The 18,111-nt window shown below is 42.1% G+C and overlaps 2 non-coding genes across 2 annotated transcripts; one reads left to right on the top strand and one right to left on the bottom strand.

Annotated features, from left to right (window-relative positions):
* Positions 1-10,086: 10,086 nt before the first annotated feature.
* LOC123629011 lies at positions 10,087-10,250 on the top strand. Its single transcript, XR_006731881.1, has one exon. It is a non-coding gene; the product is annotated as a U1 spliceosomal RNA (small nuclear RNA).
* Positions 10,251-15,152: 4,902 nt separating this feature from the next.
* LOC123628977 lies at positions 15,153-15,292 on the bottom strand. The gene has a single exon (XR_006731852.1). It is a non-coding gene; the product is annotated as a small nucleolar RNA SNORA70 (small nucleolar RNA).
* Between the last annotated feature and the right edge of the window lie 2,819 nt (positions 15,293-18,111).

Here is an 18,111-nt window from a genome sequence, read left to right as displayed (position 1 = left end):
ACTGCCAAAGGACGCCGGACCAATCAGGGAAGTTAGTGAACTAGCCAATCAGAAGTCAGCGAAGTGGGCGCGGCAAGTGAAGCAAATATGGGGTTTCTCAGTCCACGCTCCAGGGACAAGACGTTCTCAAAGGGGGCGGAGACTGATTTTCTCGCCGGAGGCAAGTGGCCCTCCTCTGGGATTGGCTACTCTTGGTTCATAGGCCTGTTTATGTGCCTGTCAGTACGCATGCTCAGATTTTCCCTTTCCATTCTTCCTACCCTCCGCTGCACATTTGTTGTTTAGTTTTAATAAATGGTATCTCTGTGTGGCCGGTTGCCATCTCAAATCCTTCTCATCAGATATGGGCTCTTTCCTAGGAACTCGGTAGTAACTTAAGAGCTTTAAGCTTAAAAAAAAACACTTTTATATCTGCTTTTTCAGGAAGACCCAAGAACCAGAAACACATCTTATCCCTTGATACTAATAATATTTATAACAATAGTATTAAAAAGAGTATATAATTAGGGCTTACTGTGTCCCTCAGGAGGCTCACGAGTCGATTCTTCTAGAAAGTCTCCCCTACTCCCATCCCCAGTGCCTCCAATGGGTCCCAATTGCCCCCTGGGCTTTCCATCTACAGCTCTGATCCTCCCAGAATGACAGAGAGCTCTCTTAGGGCAGGGACAGGGCAATGGCCCTTTCACCCAGCACAAAGCCCTTTATGTGCATATTCCCATTTAATTTTCACAACTTTCCCTTGAGTTAAGTACCATTATCATCCTCATTGTGCAGATGTTGAGACCAAGGCTCAGAGAATTAAGCAACCTGTTCAAGGTCACACTCAGCCTGTGACAGACCTGGGATTCACCCCCAAGATGAATTGAATCCAAAGTCTGTGCTTTTTTTTTTTTTTTTGAGAGAGTCTCGCTCTGTTGCCCAGCTAGAGTGAGTGCCGTGGCGTCAGCCTAGCTCACAGCAACCTCAAACTCCCAGACTTAAGTGATCCTACTGCCTCAGCCTCCTGAGTAGCTGGGACTACAGGCATGTGCCACCATGCCCGGCTAATTTTTTCTATATATATTTTTAGTTGGCCAGATAATTTCTTTCTATTTTTAGTAGAGACGGGGTCTCGCTCTTGCTCAGGCTGGTCTCGAACTCTTGACCTCCAGCAATCCACCCGCCTTGGCCTCCCAGAGTGCTAGGATTATAGGCGTGAGCCACCATGCCAGGCCCAAAGTCTGTGCTTTTAATTACTCTTCTATACTGCCTCAACTATTTGTTGGTTGGTTGAATGAATGAATCCATCTTAAAACTACGAAGGATCTTTAACATAAATTTACATAACTCCCTACAATCACCCTCAATTTCCTCTAGCTGCTGTAAAAAATTACCATAAACTTTGTGGCATAAACAACAGAAATTTATTCTCTCACAATTTTGAAGGCTATAAATCTAAAATCAGTTTCATAGGGCTGAAATCAAGGTAATCAAGGTATAAGCAGGACTGTGTTCTTCTGGAGGCTCTAGGAGAGAATCTGTTCCTTGCCTCTTCCAGCTTCTGGTGACTGTCAGCATGCCTAGGCTTGTGGCTGCATCACTCCAATCTCTGTCTTCATGGTGTCTTAGTCTGCTTTCTGCTACTATAACAGAATACCATAGTCTGGGTAATTTATAAAGAGTAGAAGTTTATTTGGCTCGTGATTCTGGAGGCTGAGAAGTCCAAGAGCATGGCACCAGAATCTGGTGGGTGTCATCCCAGGGTGGAAGGGTGGAAGGCAGAAGTGAGCACACAAGACAGTAAGAGGAAATTGGGCCAAACTCCCCTTTATAACAAACCTAGTCTTATGATAACTAACCCACTCTCACAATAATAGCATTAATCACCTTCTAAAGGCCTCACCTCTCAACACTGTTACAATGGCAATTAAATTTCAACATGAGTTTTGATGGGGACATTTTGCCCCTGGCCTCCCAAACTCCTGTCCTTGCACATACAATATACATTCATTCCATGCCAAAAGCCTCAAAACCTTAACTCATTCCAGCACCAACTCAAAAGTCCAAAATCCATAGTCTCATCTAAATCAAATACAGGTGATACTCCAGATCCCATGGAGCATGATTTATCCCAAGGCAAATCCCTTTAGCTGTGAGCTTGGGAATGAAAACAAGTTATTTACTTTCAAAATACAATGATGGGACTGGCATAGGATAGACATTTCCATTCCAAAAGGGAAAAGTAAGCAAGAAAAAAAGAGTTAGTGGTCCCAGGTAAGTCTAAAATCCAAAAGGGGAAACATTAAATCTTAAGACTCCAGAATAATCTTTCACTGCATGTGCTACCTCTGGAACACCTTGGGATAGAGGTTAGGTACCCAAGGCCTTGGGTATCCTCACCCCCATGGCTTTGCTGGGCTCAGCCCATGCTTCAACTCTTTTGGAAGGCTGGCACTGCATGCTGTTACCTCTATAGTTCTGGGGTCTCAATGGCAGTCCTGCCTCCATAGCTCCAGTAGGCATTGCCCTAGTGGGAACTCTCTGTGGTGGCTCCTCCCTTGTGGCAAGTTTCTGTTTGGGCCTCTAGGAGATCCACAGCGTTCTTTGAAACCTAGGTGGAGGCTGCCATGACCCCACAGCTCTTGCATTCTGCAGGCTTGCAGACTCAACACCACATGGATACTGCCAAGGCTTACCACTTATACCTTTCAGAGTGGCGGGTCAAGCTGCACATGCACCTGCTTGAGCCATGGGGTGGCTAGGAAGTGCTGGGCCAGAATGCAGGGAGCAGAGACCTGAGGTCGCCCCGGGAAGTGAGCCCACAGAGGGTGCCCTGGGCACATCCACCAAAACCATTCTGCCTTCTTAGAGATCTCTAGGACTGTGATGGGAGAGGCAGCCTGGAAGATCTTTGAAATGCCTTCCAGGTCTTTCTCCCATTGTTTTTATGAATAGCATGTGGCTCCCTCTACTCATGGTAATTTGTTTAGCAAATGGTCACTTGGCCATACCCTTAGAATTCTCTCCCAAACATGCTCTTTCACTCTTTACATGGACAGGCTGTGAGATTTCCAAATCTTTCTACTCTGCTTCCCTTTTCATAATAAATTCTGTCTTTAAGTATTTGCACTTGCATCTCACTTTATGCAGTTAAAAGTAACCATGCAGCAGCCTGAATGCTTTGCTGCTTAGATATTTCTCCTACTAAGTATTCTAGTCCATCACTCTTAAGTTTTGCATCCCATAAAGCCCTCAGGCACGGACATAATTCAACCAAAATCTTTGCTACTTTATATTAATAACAAGGATGGCTTTTACTTCAGTTTCCAATACCTCGTTCCTCATTTCCATCTGAGACCTCATCAGAATGGCCTTTAGCATCCATATTTCTACTAACATTCTGGTCGCAACTACTTAGGTAATCTCTAAGAAGATTTAGGCTCTCCTTAGCTCTGGGATCTTCTTCTAAACCCTAACCAGAGTCACCCTTAATGCAATACAGCCTTTTTCTAGCCTGCCCCTCCAAATTCATCCAGTTTTTACTCATTACCCAGTTCCAAAGCTGCTTCCACATTTTCAAATATTTGTTATAACAACAACCCCACTTCTCAGTACCAATTTTCTGTATTAGTCTGAGGGTGGGACCCTCATGACCTAATCACCTCTTAAAGGCCCCATCTCTCAACACTGTTAAAATGGCAAGTAAATTTCAGCATGAGTTTTGGTGGGACATTCAAACCATAGCAGTCACATTGCCTTCTTCTCTTCTGTCTGTGTCAAATATCCTCTGCCTCAATCTGATAAGGACACTTATAATTACATTTCAGCCAGCCCAGATAATCCGGGATAATCTCTCCATCTCAAGATCTTTAACATAATCACTTTTTGTTGCAAGGTAATGAAGCTGAGGGCAAACCTGACTAGGCTTGTCAAACTTCACCCACTTGGCTTGCTTTTAGATTTTTTTTTTAAAGACTCCCTTCAGCTTCCCTATAGATGACATCTCTGACATACAGGTCACGATAGTAATGATTGCCTGCAACTGCAAGGGGGTTTCCGGCCTAGGCCAAGTTGCTTGTTGCACAAAGATCCAATTATTGATGAGGATTGCCAAAGAAGAAAGGAATTTTTAGTACAAAAGAAGTCTTATCGGAAGAATGGGAGAAGCTGCCTCAAATCTGTCTCTCCATCTCTTCTACTTAAAGAGATCATGGACTTTTAAAGGAGGGGCCATGTGCCTTGAGCAGGTCATGGTGTAACTAACAAGGGGCTAAGGGCATTTGGGGTAGATTGTGGGGAAAGGTGAATCTTGGCATCAGAGAGTCTGCCCAGGGGCCTTCAGAATCTCAGCTCCTTGTCTTGCAGAAAATCCACCGTTTCTGGGAAACAATTTAAAAGGTCAAGTAGTTAGTTAAGGGTGAGGACTATTAAAAAACATACAGGGGTCACTGAATTTGTTCAGGGAGCTGGTTACAATTTATCTCTTTGCTCTCACATTTTACTATAAGCAGTCAGAAGAAATCAGACCACGCCCATAACACTTTGCTTATAAATCTCTTTAGATAAATATCCAAGTTCATCATTTACAATCTCTTCTTTCCACAAAACTGTAGGACACAATTTAGCTAACTTTCTGTGGGTGTGTAACAAGAATTGCTTTTTTTCCAGTTTCCAACATTCTGGCTTATGATTATATATGTATTCCTAAGATGATATAGGCTTTCTCTCTCATGCTCCTCACTTCCTTCTGAGCCTTCACCAGAATTGTCTTCAATGTTCACACTTCTACCAACAGTCTGTTCAAGTAAATCTAGGCTTTTTCTATCTAGCTCTTTTCTTCTGGCCTCTACACGTTATCCAATTCAAAGCCACTTCCATACTTTTAGGTATTTGATACAGCAACACCACTTCTAGGTACCAAAATCTGTATTAGTTTCCTGCGATTTCTGTAACACATTACCACAAACTTGGTGGCATAAAACAACAGAGACTTATTCTCTCACAGTCCTGGAAGTCAGCAGTCTGAAATCAGTACTACTGGGCTGAAATCAAACCAGAAGGGCTATGTTCCCTCCTCAGGCTCTAGGGAGAATCCTTTCCTGGCCTTTTCTAGATTTTGGTGGCTATTGTCATTCCTTGGCTTCTGGGGGTATTACTCCAATCTTGTGTTTTGTTTGTTTGTTTGTTTGTTTGTTTGAGACAGGGTCTCACTCTATCCAGCAGCTAGCGTGCAATGGCATCAATCATAGCTCACTGCAACCTCAAACTCCTGGGCTCAAATGATCCTCCTGCCTCAGCCTCTCAAGTAGCTGGGACTATAGGCACACCACCACCACACCTGGCTAATTTTTATATTTTTTGTAGAGCCAGGGTCTCGCTCTTGCTCAGGCTGATCTCATACTCCTGGCCTCAAGTGATTCTCCCATGTTGGCCTCCCAGAGTGCTAGGATTACAGGCATGAGCCACCACACCTGGCCCGCTACTCCCATCTTGAAGGCCAGCATCCTCAAATCTCTCTCTTCTCCATCTTCACATTGCCTTCTCTGTGTGTCTCTTCAAATCTTCCTCTGCTTCTTTCTTATAAGGATACACATGGCCAGGCATGGTAGCTCACACCTATAATCCTAGCATTTTGGGAGGTTGAGGCAGGAGGATTGCTTGAGGCCATGAGTTCAAGACCAGCCTGGGCAACACAATGAGACCATATTTCTACAGAAAAAATAAAAGAAAGAAAAAAATTAGCTGGGTGTGGTGGGGTGCAACTGTATTCCCAGCTACTCAGGAGGCTGAGGCAGGAGGATTGCTTGAGCCCAGGAGTTTGAGGCTGTAATGAGCTGTGACTGAACCTGTAAACAGCCACTGTGCTCCAGCCTGAGTAACATAGGAAGACTCTATCTCTTCAAAAAAAAGGAACATGTGATTGCATTTAGGGCCCACCTGGATAATTCAGGATAATCTCTCCATGTCAATATCCTTAACTTTAACCACATCTGCAAAGAACCATTTTCCAAATAAGGTAACATCTACAGGTTCCAGGGATTACACCTTAATATCTTTGGGGACCATTATTTAGCCTACTACAAGGAGTAAATCAGAAGCCTTATTCTGAAGTTCTAGGGGCACTAGGATTGGAAAAGAGTGACTGGAGCTCTTTTTGTTTTGTTTTGTTCTTTTTTTGTTTTTCTGTCCCCCATCCCCCAACTAGAGTTCTTTGAGATCACATGGAGTGGGAGGCAGTGCAGCCTGTTGGGAGGGATTTGGGCTCTGTAGTCAGACTTGAATTCACTTCCCAGTCCTAACATTCAATGACCTTGGGCAAGTCACTCAACCTCCCAGGCCATCCATTTCCTCCTCTGCGAAATGAGGTAATGATAGCACCTCCTTCACAGGGCTGTTGTAACTTGTGCTTCTGAAACACTTAGCATAGGGCTAGACACATTATGAGTGATCAACAAACATTAGCTGTCATTATTATTAAACCACAAACATAGTAATAATAATACTGTGCATTTATTCTGTGCCTACTCTGTACCAGGTTCACAAGGAATGTTAAAACATAATCCCCAGGAACCTGTGATGTAGATGGTCTAATTGCCCCATGCCACAGATGTAGACTCAGAGGCCAGGATTTGTCCAAAGTTAGTCAACAAATAGTACAGGAAGGATTGAAGACTATGTTTGGCTGATCCTTCACCACAATGCTAGTCTCCACCACAGGAGGAGATTCTAAACCAAAGTGCCTGCAGAGAGCATGTGTAAATGACAGGGACACATCTGCAAGCAGGAAAGTCTGTGGCCAGTCATGTGAAAGGACTTGTTGACTGTGAGGGCTGCAGATTGTGCATGGAAAACCAGAATGGTGGAAGTCTCTGTGCACAGCACTTTTCCACAAAGAGAACAGGAGAGATCCTCTGCACTGGTCTTGGTAACAGATCTCTGTGTGAGGGAAGGGCCTCCCTATGACCCAGGATGCTGTGGTCCTTCTGACCCTAGGATGGATGGATGAAAAGGCCAGCATTATGTGGTTCTGGGAGTTCCCCATGATTCCCCAAGAATTCTGTTCATCGAGCCCAAGATTCTTCTGCTCCATAGTGTATGTATTTCCACTTCTTTTTCTAAAAGAAGTAAACTTTATATTGAAGTATAACATAAAGATAGAATTTTGCACAAATCACAGCTGTATTACTTGAGAAGAGTGAGAAAATACAAGCTGTGAGAGATGGTGTTATTTTCCTCAAGGTAAACCATTGCTGTTGAGTATGACATTGGGAAAATATATCTGCCAGTTTTAAGGTTCAGTAACTTAGACTTTCTTGTATGTATTTCTGGCACAATAGACCACCACTTGAGAGACTCTTGTTATCTGTGACCGTTTTTTAAAACAGCTTTATTGAGATATAATAGATATACAACAAATTGCACATACTAAGAATGTACAATTGACATAGATATATAGATATTTCCCCACAATCAAAACCGTAAACATATCCATGCCTCCCTTCTTCCCACCCCTACGCCTGCTCCCCCAACTCCAAGCAACCACTGATCTGCTGCCACTAAAGATTAGTTTATATTTTATAAAGTTTTTTTTCTTTCTTCTTCTCTTTTTTGTTTAAGGTCAAGGTCTAGAGTATAAAGTTTTATATACATAGTATCACACAGTATGTACCCTTATTTGTCTGACTTCCTTCACTCAGCATAACTATTTTGAGATTCATCTATGTGGTTGTGTTGTATGAATATGCCCCAATTTGTTTATTAATTCACTTGATGGACATTTGAGTTGTTTCTAGCTTTTGGCTATTACAAATAAAGTTGCTATGCAAATTTTTGTACAAGTGTTTGTATGGATATATATTTCCTTTCTTCTTGGGTAAAAATCTAGGAGTGGACTAGCTGGATCATATGGTAGGTGCATGCTTAGATTTTAAAGAAACTGCCAAAATGTTTTCCAAAGTGGTTGTACCATTTTACATTTCTAACAGCATTGTATGAGAGTTCCAGCTCCTCTGTATCTATGACAACACTTGCTATGGTCAGTCATTTTAATTTTAGCCATTCCAATAAGTGCATAGTGGTATATCATTATGTTTTTAATTTATAGTTCCCTGATGACAATGACGCTGAGCACCTTTACATGTGCTTATTTGTATATCTTCTGCTCAAATCTTTTTCCCATTTTTAAAAAATTGGGTTATTTTCTCATTGTTGAGTTTTGAGGGTCCTTTCTATACTCTGGATACAAGTCCTTTAATAGATACACGTTTTACAAATATTTTCCCCAATCTGTGGCTGTTTTTTTTTTATATTCTCTTTATTCTCTCTTTTTTTTTTTTTCTTTTCTTTCTTTTTTTGAGACAGAGTCTCGCTCTGTTGTCCGGCTAGAGTGAGTGCCATGGCGTCAGTCTAGCTCACAGCAACCTCAAACTCCTGGGCTTAAGCGATCCTCCTGCCTCAGCCTCCTGAGTAGCTGGGACTACAGGCATGTGCCACCATGCCCGGCTAATTTTTTCTATATATATTTTTAGTTGGCCAGATAATTTCTTTCTATTTTTAGTAGAGACGGGGTCTCGCTCTTGCTCAGGCTGGTCTCGAACTCCTGACCTCGAGCGATCCACCTGCCTCGGCCTCCCAGAGTGCTAGGATTACAGGCGTGAGCCACCGCGCCTGGCCTTACATTCTCTTTAGAGAGCAGATTTTTTAGTTTCAATGAAATCCAATTTATTAATTTGTTCTTTGATGGGTCATATCTAAGAAATCTTTGCCTAATACAAAGTCACAAAATGTATTTCCTGTGTTTTTTTCTGGAAGTTTTATACTCTTAAGTTTTACATGTAGGTCTATAATCCATTTTTGAGTTAATTTTTGTACATGGTATGAAGTAGGGATCTAAGCACATTCTTTTGCATTTGGATATCCAATTGTTCCAGTGCCATTTGTTGAAAGGCTATGCTTTCTAACGTATATTGTCTTTGCACCTTAAAAATTGGCTATCTATTAATATATATGTGTGTGGGTTTATGTCCAGAGTGTCTACTTTGCTCTATTTATCTATTTGATCTTTATGACAATATCACACAAAATCAATTATTACAGATTTTTATAATTTTTTGAGACAGGGTCTCAGAAATTATAATTATTATAATAATTCTTGAGTCAGACAGGTTTAAGCCCTCTAACTTAATTTTTCTTTTTTGAGTTGTTTTATCTTTTTAAAATCTTTTGCATTTTCACATGAATTTTAGAATCAGCTTACCAGTTTCTACCAAAAATCTTGCTAGAGTTCTGACTAATATTGTGTTAAATATATAGATTAAATTCGGGGAGAATTGACCTCTTAACAACATTGGCTCTTCCAGCCTATGGACAAGGTATATCTCTCAATTTACTTAGGTCTTATTTAGTTTCTCTCAGCAATGTTTTGTAATTTTCAATGTATAGGTCTTTCAAATCCTTTTTCAAATATACCCTTAAGTATTTCATATCTTTGATAGTATTATAAATGGTATTGGTTTTTAAATTTCAATTTCTGATTGTTTGTTGCTAGTATATAGGAATACATTGGTTTTTGTATGATGATGTTGTATCCTGCAACCTTGCTAAATTAACTTATTAGTCCTAGTAGCTAAAAGCTATTTATTTAAAAATAAATTCCATCAGATCTCTTATACAGATGATCAAGTCATCTCTGACATTTTAAAAATTTTAACAGTGAGCTTGCCTTTATCTACAGATCTGTCATTTTAATGTGCCCCTCATTTAACACTTTTTTTCCTAAAATATAGCACAGAAAAGTGAAAACAGAAGCCATTCCACAAAGCCTTTTACTTAGTATTCACTACCATTATCAATAAACCATTAGATCAGTGATTCTCAACCAGGGGTGATTTCACTTCCCAAGGGACATTTGGCAATGTCTTAGAAATTTTCATTTGTCACAACTGTGATGGGGGGAGCCACTGGCATCTAGTGGGTAGAGGTCAGAGATGCTGCTAAACATCCAACAATGCACAAGACAGCCCCCCCACAACAAGGAATTGTCCCACATAAGATGTCAATAGTGTTGAGGTTGAGAAACTCTAGATTAGAAGCAGATACAAACAACACATACTTACCTGGCAGGGGAAATACCATGATCACAAAGGCGATTTTTCCAGGTTGAGGCTTATCTATTGCACTCCAGATGTGCTGATCCCTGCAATTTCCCCAAATTCAGGAAATTCGACTGCATAATTTGTGGTAGTGGGGGACTGCGTTTGTGCTCTCCCCTGGTATTAATTTAAAAAAAAAGAAGTAGATACATACACAGATGTACTCCTTACCATAACCATGCAGACAACATTGTGTGGGCAGATGTGGCAGGGTTCATTTTCAAATTTTACATAAATCTCATCCTGTAATAACTACCTTGTCCTTTGGTGAGACATCTCATGGTCCTTCTGGTGTGCAGCCTCCCTCATTGCAAAGGGTCAATAAACTTTACACTGTCAGACTACAGGTTTGTTCCTGGTGCTGTTAGGCTGATCATCTAGGATAAATTCATGGGTAAAATCACATTCTCCATTTTGAGGTGTTTCTGGGAAATTGGGCTAGTCCAAAAACTCTGGAGGAATGGGAGGTGAAGAGTGTCTTAGGTGAGCCTCTGAAGCATGGGCAGGGTGCACTCAGTGAAGGCTCTAACTTATGAGCATCCATGGCTGAAACACTCTCTGCTTGCAATGACCTTGCCCTTCCTTTCCTTGCAACAGCAACTTCCTCAGCACCTGGGTACTTAATGTTCAGATGATGGCCCAGCCCTGTGGCCTGAACCTTCTGCCAGAACTGTGTGTTAATGAGGCTGTGTAACCTGGGTCCCTACAATAGCAGCCCAAGCCAGCTGGACCACCAAGCACAGTGTCCTTGAAGGGTGGCACTGGTGCCCAGGCTTAGCACCCTTTCCAGGTGGATAGTGAGATCTGCACTGCCTCCCAGTAGCAAAATCCAGATACCACTGCTCATCAAATCCTAAATAATTAATCAAGCGTTCTTCCTCCTCTGGCCCAGAGGTTCCCATAGCCCGATTGGCCCCTGGACCCTGGGGCTAATTCTTTCCAGTCTGCAGGGCAGCAAAGCAAAGTAGCTTAGAACATCTGTCAGGAAACCTGGGACACAAAGTCCTCCCCTGAGGCCTCTGAACCTGCTAGTGCAGCTGGTGTGTCCTGGTACCTGGATACCCGGAGGCAGAGGGTTGGACAAGATGACCTGCTGGGGCACAGCCAACATAGGGAGGAGACACTTTCAGCATCCCAGTCCCAAGGGTGTCAGATGTAGGCTTCTCACTCCTACTCTGAGAATACTTGGGCTGCTCTTGGGCAGAGAGGGCAGTTTCTCTGCTTCCCTTAGCCCCTCCCCCCAGTCCTCCCCAGGCCTGTCCAGCAGGAAGAAAGCATCAGCCTGCAGTTCCTGACCTTTTGTCTTGGGAGTGCTCTCCACAGATTGCACTAGACATGTGAATTTGTCCTGGATGAAGAACAGTGGGGACTCAGTGAGACAGATGACAGGGCAAGAAATCCTCCAGAGAGAGGGTAGGTTAGCCAGATTCCTGAATTAGATTCTCATTGATTCTGCTCCAGTTTTGCCTGTGAGTTGGATGGTGTTCCTCGGGCAGGAGACCCTCCATACATGTGGCCCATGTGACCCTCACCAAGTGGCCCACTCTGTCTCTGCCTTTTATCTGCTGATATCTTTCTGATTCATTCTCTTCATCATCATCCTTCCATTCCCTCTTTCTCTTATAGCCTTAGACTCTCTTCTTCCTCCCACACTCTCTTCCTCTTCTGTCTCTCTCTGTTCCTCCCCTCTTGATTAAAGATGTTGGCTGCTGCATCTCTAGCCAATGTCCAAACCCTAATACAACCACAAACATGGCCAGTGACATCTTTCTTTAAACACGTGTCACTGTCACATCTTGGGGGACCCTAGCAGGGCCCCAACACTCTTCTGAGGGTCACCTGTGCAAGGTCCACTTCCAGCCTCCAATGAAACAATTCGCAGGAAACCACTTCTGGAGATGTGGCATCAGTCACCAGGGAGGCAGAGAAGGTAAGATGAGGAGCTCCCAGCATCATCTTTCCACTTTAGTCCAGGGCTCCTGAACTGGAAAGGGACCATCTGCTCAGCCCTTCCTCCCCTTCTGCTGTAGGTTTTCATAATGATGTTTTTTTTTCCTCTACTGATACCTATAAGCTTCTCACTTTTGCAAAACAAAGATTTTAAAGGGTTTTTTTTTTCACAATTAACTAGATTTTATTTAGAGGAAAATTTTAACTCATGTTTTTTAGTTAGAAAAGCAACTCCCTGTAACCTTTTATTTCCTACTCTTGTAGCAATTACTCTAGAGATAATGGCTACATATTGGCCACATTGGCATATAGGACAGTCTTTACCTTTTTAAAATCAAAATTAAATCAAATAGTGAAACTCCTCAATTTCTGGGTGATCCCACAACCAAGAGCTCAGGTAAGGTCCCCCACCCTCTTCAATACATCATGCCCAGGAAATCCAAAAGGTGGGGTCACTTGCAGTCAGGACATCGGAGACAGCTACGGAAGGAACTAGAACGTAGAACGACGGGAACCCCCTTTCAGGGCCCTACACTTTCACCCTGAGCCTGCACATGAAACAATAATGAATAAGATTTGTTACCTAAAGGGAAGGGGTGGTAATATGGTGGAATGAAGGAGGGAATGGGAAGTAGGGATGAGCAGGGAGCAACACTTCTGAGTATAGCTTTTTGTAGTTTTAGCTCTTGGAACGAGAGTAATGTTTCACATATTCAAGAAAGAAAAAGAAAGAAAGAAAGAAATAAAAAGAGAGAAAGAAAGAGAGAGAGAGGGAGGGAGGGAGAGACAGAGGGAGGGAAGGAGGAAGGATTAAAAATAAATAAATTAAAATAAACTAGGATTATTTTAACTAGGATTACTTTAATCCTAGTTTAGGGGGGCAAAATTGAATATAAACAGAAACAAAAGAACCTGTGTTACAAACAAATAATAGCAACCACACTGACAAAAATAATTAACCTAAGTAACTTTGGGAAACAATCATTTTAAGTGGAAACTGTCAGGCTAAAAGTAAAAAGAACTGTACACAAATATTGTACTTTAGTTAGTACATTTTTTACACAGGGGTAGTGTGGTTAGAAATTCTGAGACTACTGTATGTGTATTGAGAATTGAGAAAATGAGTAAATATATCAAAGGCATTACAAATCCGGAAAAAAAGTTGGGTTCCATTAAACCTGAAGTCTTGAATTTGAATTAGAGATGGCAGTATAAACCCAAGGGACATTCTACAAAACAACCTGCCTAGATCCTGCAAACAATGTCAATGTCATAAAAGATGAAGAAGGGTTAGATTAAAGGAGAGTGAATATATATGACAAGTAAATACAAAGCACAAGCTGGGCTGGATCTGGGAACAGAAAAAAATTTTTCTTTTGCTGTAAAGAGCATTATTGGGACTACTGGAAGATTTTGGAAAAGGTTTGAAGATTAGATAATTGTGTTGCAGTGGTATTAATTTCCTGACTTTGATTATTATATTGTGGTTATAAAAGACTTGTTTTTTGTTTTTAGGAAAAACACACTAGTCTTTAGAGACATTTACTTTCAAACGATTCAGAAAAATTATATATATGTATGTATATATGTCTTTTATATATGTAAAGAAAATAAAGCAAAATAATAACACTTGGGGAATCTGGATGAAGGGTATATGAGAGTTCTTTGTGCTACTTCTGAAACTTTTTTTGTAAGTTTGAAATTATTTCCAAATACAAAGTTAAAATAAATGCAGATTATTAGATCTCGTCCATAATCTATTGGATTAGAAGCTCTGGGTTTGAGATCCAGGAATATACATGAGAAATTCTTGAGAAGGGCTTTGATCTTAACCTCATGAAAATTCTTCATTTCCAAAGGTTTCTCATATATTTAAAAAAACTCGTAAAAATGTACATAACTACTGTATTAGTCTGTTCAGGTCACCATAAAAAAATACCATAGACTGAGTGGGTGACTTAAACAACAGAAATTAAATTTCTCCCAGTTCTGAAGGCTGGAAAGTCCAAGATCAAAGTGCCAGCAGAGTTTGGTTTCTGGTGAAGCTTCTGTTCCTGGCTTGCTGACTGCCACCTTCTTGCTGTGTCCTTACATGGCAGAGAGAGAATCTCTGGTATCTCCTCCTCTTTTATAAGGAAACCAATTCTATAGGATCAGGGCCCCACCCTTATGACCTAATTTAACCTTAATCATTTCCTTAAAGGCCCTATCTCCCATACAGTCACATAGGGTGTTAGGGCTTCAACATACAAATTTTGGAGGGGACACAATTCAGTCCATAGCAGCTACTGTATAACACAAATGAAGTCTAGACATGATTGTGGTTTTAATTAGGATCACACAGAATATTATGTGTCCTCTCTTCTCTGCATTGAATCTGGACCTTGGGTCACATTTTTACCATCTGGGTCCTTCAGATCTGAGCCTTGATCCTGGTCCTATGTTAACTCTTCCACCCTCACTGACACTCAGGTCTGAACTTGCACCTGGTTCTCTGTTCAGTTTTTGTCTCTACGTAGGCTTCTTTTAATGCTTCTGCCACTAATGCCCTACTTCTTGGGGAATCTAACTTAGGTCTCTGTTAACTATTTGATCGCCAACTTATTTCTGCCATGAAACCCAAACCTGATCTGTTTTTTCCCCCAAGGGGACAGGAAGTAGGATTTATTGGTGAGTGTGAATAAGGAGGGGGCAGCACTGTGGAAGCCCTTATGAGTGTAGGGCCCACCACTTGTCCAGAGGGTCATGACTGAGGATGTATTCGACCCCACAGCCATCTGGAATGAGTCGCTTCTCAGCCACCATGTCTTTAAATTCATCACATTAAACTTGGTAAAGCCCTACTTCTTTGAGATGTGGATCTTCTGGCGGCCAGGGAACTTGAACTTGGCCCTGTGTAAGGCCTCAATCACATGCTCCTTGTTTTTCAGTTTGGTGTGCCATGATGATTTGGCCAATGTGAATCCCGCCTGGCCACAGTGCCCTGGGGCTTTCCAAAGGCACTGTGCATACTTGTCTGGAGTCTAGATTGGGGACAGCACAAGATCTGACACATGAACATATATTGGAAAGGACTGTCTCCAAGGTCCCTTAAGAACAACTCATATATGCAACAGGCTGCATACTCTACCAGGGAGGCTGCTGTTTGCAGCCATTGCACACTGGGCCCCCGTGAGGAAATAAATGAGCATGGTTGGTTTAATTGGTTGCAGGTAATCTCTTTTTATTTCTTCCTCCATCAATACCTCTTCTGATCTGTGAATCAAATCCAGGTCTCTTAACACCATTAGTTTCCCCCTCTGATTTACATATTAAACCTGGATTTCAGTTATAGATTTAAACATTAATGCTCCTTTTTTTGACATGGAATCTGGCTGTTAAATCTTTAATTATCAATGACCCTCAGCTTTAACCTCAAACCTGGGACTCTCTGTTAATTTTTCTGCCATCACTGTGCCTATATTCTAGATCTTAAACCTGGGCCTCTGTTAATTTTTTCATCATCTATGTGCTGGGGCTTTGATCCAGGGTCCAGGGTTTCTCCTGATAGTCCATCAATTTCCTTTGTTCTGACCTTGAATTCAGGCCTTTGAAACAATTCCAACATAACAGCCTGGGCCCCTCTCCAATGCCCGTTTGGTTTGGATTCAAATCTGATCTACCATCAATAGTTTTCTCCTGTTAATACCCTGTGCTTCAATCAAATTTTCCACCACCATTGAGATTTGACCTCACAATTGTGGTGGACAGAATAATGCCCCCCCACAAAGATGTCCACGTCCCAACCCCTAGAACCTGTGAATATATTACCTTACATGGCAAAAGGGATTTTGCAGATGTGATTAAGAGTCTTGAGAAAGGAAGATTTTTCTGGATTATCCATATGGGCCCAATGTAATCAAGAGTCCTGTAGGAAAACAGTGTGCTGGCATAGCAAGAGTAATGCCATCTTGAAGTGAAACCACCATAATGACTGATGTTTAGCTCCTACATACCAAAGCATTCACACAGCAAGGTCAAGAAACAATGCCTGGAGCATAGATAAGCTCCCATAAAGATGCTTACCTAACTTCCCCAATGGTCATGAGTTTTGCAAGAGGGTGTAAAACATGACCAGCTATACATGTTTTTACCAAAAAAGCTTGCTATATAAAGGATACTTTCTGGAGGGCAGATGTGGGGGTCCACCATCTCGCAGCCTCCTGAGACATGGCTTCTGTTCCTAAGTCCCTATTAACTGTTTCTGAGAAACTGCATTTGTCAGCCTCTTTCTTCAGCCTCTCAGATCCCTCATCCTTTGGGGGCAGGTGTGCCTAGACTTGTTCAGTAAGGAACAGGTTCTTATAAGAGGGAGGGAGAAGAATCAGAGTCAGAGAAGATGTGATGATGGAAGCAGAAGGTTGCAGTCAGAGAGATAGTTGAAGATGCTACCCTGCTGGCTTTGAAAATGGAGGAAGGGACCATAAGCCAAGGAATACACGTGGTCTCTAGAAGCCAGAAAAAGCAAAGAAATGGACTTTCTCCCGGAGCCTCTGAAGGGGGTGCAGCCCTGTCGACACCTCGATTTTGGCCCACTGAAACCCATTTGGACTTATCACCTCCAGGACTGTAAGATAATAACTCTGTTTTGTTTTGAGCTAGTAAATTTGTGGTAATTTGTTAGAGCAGCAATAGGAAATGAATACAGGCATCTTTGAAATATTCCACCATTGATGCCCATCTGGTCTATACTCAATCTATGTTCTTATTAACTGTTCCGCCATCCATATCCCTCTGATCTGACCTCTAACCCCAGCCATTGTTAGTGATTCCACCATCAAAATTCCTTATCTGTGCTGTCCAACCTGGGCTTCTATTAACTTTTCCAATGTAAATCAACCTCTGATTTTATCTTGAACTCAGGCATCTGCTATCTATTCTACCATTAATGGGTTCTGATCCGGAAACAGAATTCAGGGTTTTGAGGGTGGAAAGTTAAAAATCCCCTGGGGTCTGTGTATTAAACTTAAGGGTCTGTCTGTTCGTTTTTCCACTGTGAGGGGAATTTATGTGTGACACTTTTTTTCATGTCTGTTAACTCTTTCCCCATCATTGCCCCTCAGGTCTGTACATTGACTGCAGGCCTCAGTTATATCCTCCCAATCTGTGCTCCTTTGGTGTGTGCAGAAAGTAAAACCTGTGCTAAGTTTTTCACCATTTGTGCCCTTTCTCCTGTGTGCATCAGCCCTAGCCCTCAGTTAACACTTTTATCACAAATGCTTATTTGGTTTGAACTTGAAGTCAGGCCTTGGTTAACTCTTCCAGAGTTCTTGCCCCTTTGGTATAGGTTGTGAATTGTGGGCCTTTGATAACTACACCACCATTAATGCTTCTCTGGTCTGTAGCTCAGATTTGGGCCTAAGTTAGCATTCCATTCAAAGTCTTTCTAAAATGACTTTGGAATTGTGTCACTATTTCACCATCAGTGGCCCTCTGGTTTGACCTTCAAGTGGCATTTTTGTTAATGTTTTCTCCATCCATACACCCTGGCAGAGGTCTTGAATCCTAGGACTTTCTCAACTACTATACCATCAGAGCTTCTGTTTTGTGGATATATTAATAGAACCTGAGCCTTTGCTAACTACGTTAATACCCCGGGCTGACTTCCAATCCAGCCCCTCGTTAAGTCTTCTAAAATCAGTGCCCCTGGGTTTTACCTCAAATTTCTGATTCTATTAACTTTTCAGGGTTTTTGTTTTGTTTTTAAAGATGGGGTCTCGCTATGTTGCCCAGGCTGGTTTGGAATATCTGGCCTCCAGCGATCCTCCCACTTTGGCTTCCCAAAGTGCTAGGATTACCTGGGTAAGCCACTGCACCAGCCAACTTTTTGTTTTAATATGGGCTGTAAAAGGCCACATCTGCCCACGTTAAGGCAGGCAGAAGTCCAACCTGTGTGTGACAGGTGAAGGCGGGCTGGTTTGTGTTCAAAGGAGCCAATGGAAGACCAGGTGGGCAGTGAGTGACAGGCAGGGGCGGGCCTTGACGCCTTGAA

The sequence above is a fragment of the Lemur catta genome, chromosome X, assembly GCF_020740605.2.
Source record: "Lemur catta isolate mLemCat1 chromosome X, mLemCat1.pri, whole genome shotgun sequence".
Classification (NCBI taxonomy): Eukaryota; Metazoa; Chordata; class Mammalia; order Primates; family Lemuridae; genus Lemur; species Lemur catta.
Note: the sequence above shows the minus strand (reverse complement) of the source record. Positions and strands in the feature narration are given on the sequence as shown.